Below are 8,076 nucleotides of genomic sequence, written 5' to 3'. Positions count from 1 at the left end.
CATTTACTATCCGATTTATTTGGGTCTTCTCCCTTTGTTGTTTTGTGAGTCTGGCTAAAGGTTTGTCGATTTTGTTTACTCTTTTGAAGAACCAACATTTACTTTCGTTGATCTTTTGTATGGTTTTCTTATTCTCAGTGTTATTTATTTCTGCCCTAACTTTAGTGATTTCTGTCCTTCTGGTTGCTTTAGGATTTTTTTGTTGTTCTTCTTCTAGGTCTTTAAGATGTGCAATCAGGCTGTTTATTTGTGCTTTTTCTTGTTTCCTAATGTGTGCTTGTATAGCTATGAACTTCCCTCTTAGGACTGCTTTAGCTGTGTCCCAAATATTTTGATAGCTTGTGTCTTCATTTTCATTGAAGTCTCGAAACATTTTGATTTCTTCCTTGATTTCCTCTTTGACCCAGAAGTTGTTAAGAAGTGTACCGTTGAGCTTCCACATTTTGGCACTGTTACTAATCTTTTGTTGATTGTTAAGTGTTAGTTTAATTCCACTGTGGTCTGAGAAGATGCTTGGGATGATTTCAATGCTCTTGAATTGGCTGATGCTGTCTTTGTGGCCTAACATGTGGTCTATCCTTGAGAATGACCCATGTGAACGTGAGTAAAATGTGTACTCCACTTTCTTGTGATGAATGACTCTGAAAATGTCCAATAGTTCTAGTTTATCTATCTCCTCATTTAGCTCCCTCATGTCTTTATTGATTTTCTGCCTGGATGTTCTGTCAAGTTGAGAAAGTAGGGTGTTGACGTCCCCTACTATGACTGTTGATGTTGATATATTGCTGTAGCTCTTTCAGTAGACGTTTGATGTATTTAGATGGCTTCCCATTGGGTGCATAGATGTCAATAATTATTAAGTCCTCTTGATTGACTGATCCTCTGAGCATTAAGTAGTGTCAATCTGTCTTTTTAAATTTTATTTATTTTAATGTCTATCATGTTAAGATATGAGAATAGCTGTTCCTGCCCTTTTTGTGGGCCATTGGCTTGTTTGATAGTTTTCCATCCTTTCCCTTTGACTCCATGTTTGTCTTGTTGAGTTAGGTGGGTTTCCTGTAGACAGCATATTGTTGGGTTGTGTTTTCTCATCCATCTTCCTACTCTGTGCCTTTTAGTTTGTGTGTTTTAGTCTGGGTTAATTCTGTTTGGAACCCTCTGGGCTTCTTGAACCTTTATGTTTTTGATGTTTTTTAGACTAGAGAAGTTCTCAGCTATTATGGCCTGAAGAATGCTTTCTTTCCCTCTCTTTCTTCCTCTGGTAAGCCAATAATGCGTATATTATTTCTTTTGAAGTCATCCCATAGGTCTCTGTTGTTGTTTTCAGTATCTCTTAATCTCTTTTTGAGATCTCTTCTTTTTTAGTTGTCTCTAATTCATTCTTGATCTTGCTAATTCTGTCTTCAGCCTCATTGATTCTATTCTCTCTGCCCTCTACTGTTTGCTGGAGTTCCTCTATTTTGTTACCCTGTTCTGATACTGTTTTAGCTTGTTCAGCTAGTTCTGTTCTTAGCTCAGCTCTTTCATCTTTCAGCTTTCTAATAACCTTGAGATAAATAGTGTTTTCCTCCAGTGTCTCATTTGTTGTTTCTGCATTTCTGATGACAATTCTTTCAAACTCTTTACTCACTCCTGTGATTATTTCCTTAACTAGTGTTTGGATGCTGACCTCATTATTTTGTGCTTCACCCTTTGGGGGGCTTTTAGCAGGACTCTTGTCCTGGTTCATTTCTCTAATATTTCTTCTTGTTGGTTTAACCATTTTATATAGAGTGTTATGAGGTCTCTTTCTCAGTATTTTTCATATTACTGGTCACTCTTGCCTGTATTGAGTTGTGTGTAAGTAAGGTAATTAAGGGGTTCACAGTTGTGGAAATTGACAGTTGTTTCAATAGTATTTTAATCCCTGAGTTGGAGCTCAGTGGCTTAAAAGCCACTTTTGTTCTTTTTCTTCTCTGTAGGCTACGGTAGTTTGAAGGTTTTTAAACTATAAGTAGGCTTCTTAGCTTAGTCACTGACTCCTGATCAAGAGATAAATCAGGGTGTGGCAGGATAATACAGTGGTTATGCAAAGAGAGTTTCACAGCCCCACCACTAGGCCACAGAGTTATAGATCTCCTGAGTTTCCTGGTTAGTTCTCTGTCCCCTGGTGTCAGCACAGGGCCTCCCTGCCCCCACTGCTCCAGCTTCTGAGGGCAGTAGCAAGGGAGACTCACAGTTGCATTTGGTGAGTCTTAGGGGAGTCTTCTCCTCCCGTGAGAAGTCTTTTTGTTGGTGAAACAGACTGGGGGTGGTGTCTCAACTGGTAAACTGCCGGACTGTTTACCAGCCACTTAATCTTTCCCTAGGCTCCTCTCTGTCCTTAAGCCACACTTGTTTGTACTCACTGGTGATTTGGTGGGTTCCTGAAGTCTTTTTAGTCCTGTCTTGTTCTGTCCCAGGTGGTCTCCTTTGGTATTCCTATTTGACCTTGGAGAGGAGAGGAGATAAACTAAGCTGCTGCTACTCTGTAGCCCTGCCTCCAGAAGCATGTAGTCTCTTTCAATATGTCTTCTCTGATGAAAGTTTTGTTGTAATATTTGTTTTTCTGGGAAAGAACCAATTTCTTGAGACTAGGTCACCAGAGGTCCTCCTGAGCCATATATGTGTTATTAATTCAAACCACTGACATACACAGCATAAAACTGACCATTGGATTCAATTATCCATATTTCATGTAGGACTTAACCTTTATAGTCATCAGTGAATTTCATTTAACTTAATGTCATTGGTACTAATAAAAGTATCTTATCTTAAAAATAATTGAAGGAATATATTGTTTTATCAGCTGCTTAGGAGAGTTTGATTAAAATCTGAATGATCTTGAGATTTTCATCTCATATACTTCACATGAACTGAATAATATGTGTTGAAATTTCTTTGAATATGATAGATGTTACCTTCTCTTTGTAATGCTATCATTTTTTCATCACATTACTCAGCTTATAGAAATGTTTAAAATCTAAATATTTTCCATTCAGCAATGATCTTCTCTATATACAATATGATTTTTGTGAAATCGTATTGATATATTGAATGAAATTATATATGAAATCTGAAATTATAGTAGACAAACTATTTCCCTTTTCTAAGTTTTTAACTGACATGATCCTCTTCCATTTCTGTTTGTAGTTTAAAAACTTTTAGTAGACTAAGTTCTTACCATTGATATTTTTATTGACTTGTTAGAATTAGTTTTTAACAATTAATATGTAACCTTCAAATTAGCAAGCACATTTTGAACACTTACCTTTTAATTCTATCTGGAAGCTAATTCTGAGAAAACTTAATTATGTGACTGGTTCATGACACATGCCCATGTAACTACACACATTCATTTAGAGAGTTAGTTCATAATGATTTCTAATCATTCAAACTGACTGCAGGTACAGTTTGTGTCACTAGGCTCTCTGTTAGTACACATTCCTGCATTTAAATTGTGCATTTGGAATAACAACAGTACAATGGTTGTGAAGATTAAAGAAGAAAAACCCCTGAGATATGTATTTTCTATAATTTTGCTTAACACTTGGAGTAATCAATTGGTATTTAAATTCAGAGCAGTGCAACAGAGTATAAACTGACAGGTAGAATTTTTTGCTTCATAAAATAAAGTTTCAGCTCACACATAAAATATTTTACTGAGTTTGAGTAATGTACTTGAAACTGAATTTTACTATTAACATTACTCGTCTATAACTAAAGAACAAGGCTCAAGATTAGCTTACACAATACCACATAAGCCTAAATAAACCACAAACCAGTTACTGCCTTATCTTTAAGACTGAGGACAAACGAATAAGCTGCAATAAAGCAATAGGTTTGTTGTTCTTATTGTAGATGTGATTTCTCTATTTAGGAGGTTCCCTTTAATTTCTTCTTGCTGTGAGTTTTTTAAATCCTGAATCAACTTTTTTAAAACTGTCAATCAAGTCATTTTATTGAGGAAATATTGATTTACAGGACTGTTGTTACAAGAGTACAGGTTCACATCTCTTCAAGATAGGTGTCAGTACACTTCCCCCACCACTTGTCATCTCCTTCCATCACAGGGCACTAGGGCCCCAACACTCATTTAACCCAGTCCCATCCCACCCCTTGCGAATCCTTGGATCTGTTGAACTAAACCAATTTATTTAAGTTTTTCCCTATCTGTTCCTTTGTTTATCTGTCTGTCTGTTTGTTTGCTAAATTCCACTTATGAGTTAGATCACCCCATATTTGTCTTTCTCCTGACATATTTCATATAGTATGATTTTTCCCTGTTCCATGTATGTTGTAATAATGAAGATGTTAACATTTGTTGAAGAGACCTTCTTTTCCTCCATGGGGAAATATTGGCCCCTTTATCATATATATCATATTTATCATATATAAGGGGCCTATACACGTGTGGGTTTAATTCTTGGCTCTCTTATCATGTTCCGTTGGTTCAAGTGTCCATTTTCATTCCAATATCACAGTGTCTTAATTACTACTGCTTTGCGGTATAAACTGAGACATGACCTTTTTTAAATAAAAATTTGTTTTCCCCTTTGTTGCCCTTGTTGTCTTTTATATTGTTGTTGTAGTTATTATTGTTGTTATTGATGTCATTATTGTTGGATAGGACAGAGAGAAATGGAGAGATGAGGGTAAGACAGAGAAGGGAAGAGAAAGATAGACACCTGCAGACCTGCTTCACCACCTGTGAAGTGACCCCCCTGCAGGTGGGGAGCTGGGGGCTTGAACCAGGATCCTTAGACTGGTCCTTGTGCTCCAGGCCACATGCACTTAATCTGCTGTGTTACCACCTAACTCCCCTAGTAGTATAAACTGAAGTAAGATACTGTGATGCCTCCATTTTTCTTCATTTTTTTCTCAGGAGTGCTTTTGGCTACTCATATGTTTCTTATGGATCCACATGATATTTTTTATTATTACTCTTACTTATTTATTTTGTAATTTTTATTAGTAGTTTAATAATTATTAACAAGATTGTAAGATAACAGGGACACAAGTCCACACAGTTCCCAACATTACAGTTCCATGTCCCATACACTCTATTGGAAGCTTCCCTATTCTTTATCCCTCTCAGGGAGTATGGACCAAAATTCCTTATGTGGTGCAGAAGGTGAAAGGTTTGGCTTCTGTAATTGCTTCTCCACTGAACATGGATGTTGTCAAGTTGATCCATATCCACAGCCTATTTCCATCTTTTGCTAGTGGGTTAGGGCTCTGGAGAGGTCCACATGAATTTTTTTTAAGTTACTCAAACATGAGATTTAATAGAATACTTTCAACAATACACTGTTGAGACAGAAAATCTATAAAACAGAGTAAATTTTAATAGCAGTATAGGCCAATTGAACCTAACAGATTCTAAATATTTATATCTATATCATCTATCTATATCTATCCCAACAACAGATTACATATTATTTCTTTTAGAAATTTATTTCTAAAATAGAAAATATCGACAAAACTATAAAATAAAAGGGGTGAAATTACACACATTTCCACCACTAGAGTTCCATATCCCATCCCTTCCATTGGAAGCTTACCTATTCTTTATCTCTCTGGAGGTGTTGTTTGGCTAAATGGTATTGGTTGAACTGCATCAAACTTTACTTCATTTACTATTGTTGTAATTTCAGTAAATTCTGTAATTTCTGTAATTGTTGGCAACTGCTCTTGTCATAGAGGTCTATAGTATAATGTAGCTTGTACTCAAAACACAACAACTGAGGAACAATAGAACAGAAAAATATAAACCACATCAATAAAAAAGGCTTAATCTAGAGAAAATAAAACTGCTATCACAATGAATTAGTACAGGAGCAGAGAAGAAACTCCAAATCAGTCAGAAGTAAGCACAGATAAGAAAAGTATGCAAGCAATAGTAAACCTAATAATCACAGAAGTGAAGACAACTATGGAGGAAAGGCTATCAGAATTAGGGAAACAACAGAGGAAAACCTCAAAGAAAATACAAGCTGCTTGAAGGTAATTAGAGAAATGAAAGCTGAAATAGTTGAGCTAAAAGACCAACTAGCAGAACAAGCTAATACTATAACTGAACTGAAGAAAGAAGCTGAGGGAAGGGAAAGCAGAGTAACAGAAGCAGAAAACAGAATTATCCATACAGAGGATGAGCTAGAGAAAACAAAAAAAGAGGTAAAAGAGCTCAAAAAGAAATTGAGAGACACTGAAAACAACAACAGAGACATATGGGATGATCTCAAAAGAAGTAACATTCATATAATTGGCCTACCAGAGGAAGAAAGATAGGACGGGTAGTAAATATTCTAGAGGAAATAATGGAAGAAAACTTCTCAGATCTAAACAACAGAAAGCACATTAAGATTCTATTGGGCATAAAGCCAGCTCCCCCTGCTCCACCCTGCATTGCTGATACTATGGCCTATTTACATAATCATTGTTTTGCCTGAAAGATCCCCACCCATTCTATTCCTTTGATCTATCTTCTTTGAGACCTGCCCTGCCTGCAGGGTAACATTAATCCCACCTGTTAAAACCATCGCAACAGTTGTTAAGGAAGTTTGTACCTTGCCAGCCTGCTTTTGCTTTTCTCCAGCCCCTTTTCTAGCCATTTCCATTTCTGACTTGCCACTTCCAGTTCTATCCTATAAAAGCGTTGTCTCTCTTATCAATAAAGTTTGCATTATGACTCCGCCATGAGTTCAAGACTCTCCTGCGTCGCTGAGTGAGTAGCAGCCCAGGCTGGCTCCAGTCGAGTTCTCTCCAACCCAGAGAGCACGTGCCCAGGAAGAGGTACCCCCATGCTAGCCCAGCAAGATTCAAGAGGCCCAGAGACTCCCAAACAAAATCAACCCAGACCTGAAGATACCAAGACACATCATAGTTACAATGAAGAGAAGCAAGGATAAAGAAAGAATCCTAAAGGCTGCAAGAGAAAAACAAAAAGTCACATACAGGAGAAAACCCATAAGACTATCAGCAGACTTCCCCACTCAAACTCTAAAAGCCAGAAGAGAATGGCAAGATATCTATCAAGCCCTGAATGAAAAAGGGTTTCAACCAAGGATAAAATATCCTAATTAGATGGAGGGATCAAAACCTTCTCAGACAGACAACTGTTAAAGGAGGCAACCATCACCAAGCCTGCCCTGAAAGAGGTACTAAAAGAACTCTTATAAACAAAAACATCACTATAATACTTGCCATATATCAGAGCACATAAAGAATTGTTGAAAAATGACACTACAATACATTCAATCCATAATATCAGTAAATGTCAGTGAATTAAATTCACCCATTAAAAGGCACAGAGTGGGAGGATGGATCAGAAAACACAACCCAATCATATGCTACTTGCAAGAATCCCACCTGACCCAACAAGACAAACACAGACTTAAAGTGAAAGGATGAAAAACTATCATATAGGCTAATGGACCACAAAAAAGACAGGAACACCATTCTCATCTCTGACACCATAGACTTTAAATTAAATAAAGTAATAAAAGACAGGCAGGGCCATTACATAATGATTAGAGGATCAATCAACCAAGAAGATTTAACAATTATTAACATCTATGTACCCAATGAGGGACCATCTAAACACATCAAACACCTACTGAAAGAGCTACAAAATACATCAATAGTAATACAGTAATAGTGGGAGACTTCAACACCCCACTTTCACACTTAGACAGAGCAACAAAGAAGAGAATCAACAAAAAAACCAGAGAATTAAATGAAGAGATGGACGGACTAGACCTCTTGGACATTTTCAGAGTCCTTCACCCCAAAAAACTGTAAAACACATTCTTTTCAAATTCACACAGCACATCCTCAAGGACAGACCACATGTTAGGCCACAAAGACAGTATCAACAAATTAAAGAACATTGAAATCATCCCAAGTATCTTCTCAGACCACAGTGGAGTAAAGCTAACATTCAACAACAGACAAAATTACTAGAAGTCACAGAATTTGGAAACTCAACAACATACTGCTTAAGAACTGCTGGGTCAGGGAGGCACTCAAGCAAGAAATTAAAATGCTCCTAGAAAC

This window comes from Erinaceus europaeus, chromosome X (assembly GCF_950295315.1).
Source record: "Erinaceus europaeus chromosome X, mEriEur2.1, whole genome shotgun sequence".
In the NCBI taxonomy this organism is placed as follows: Eukaryota; Metazoa; Chordata; class Mammalia; order Eulipotyphla; family Erinaceidae; genus Erinaceus; species Erinaceus europaeus.
This window is presented reverse-complemented; position numbering follows the sequence as displayed.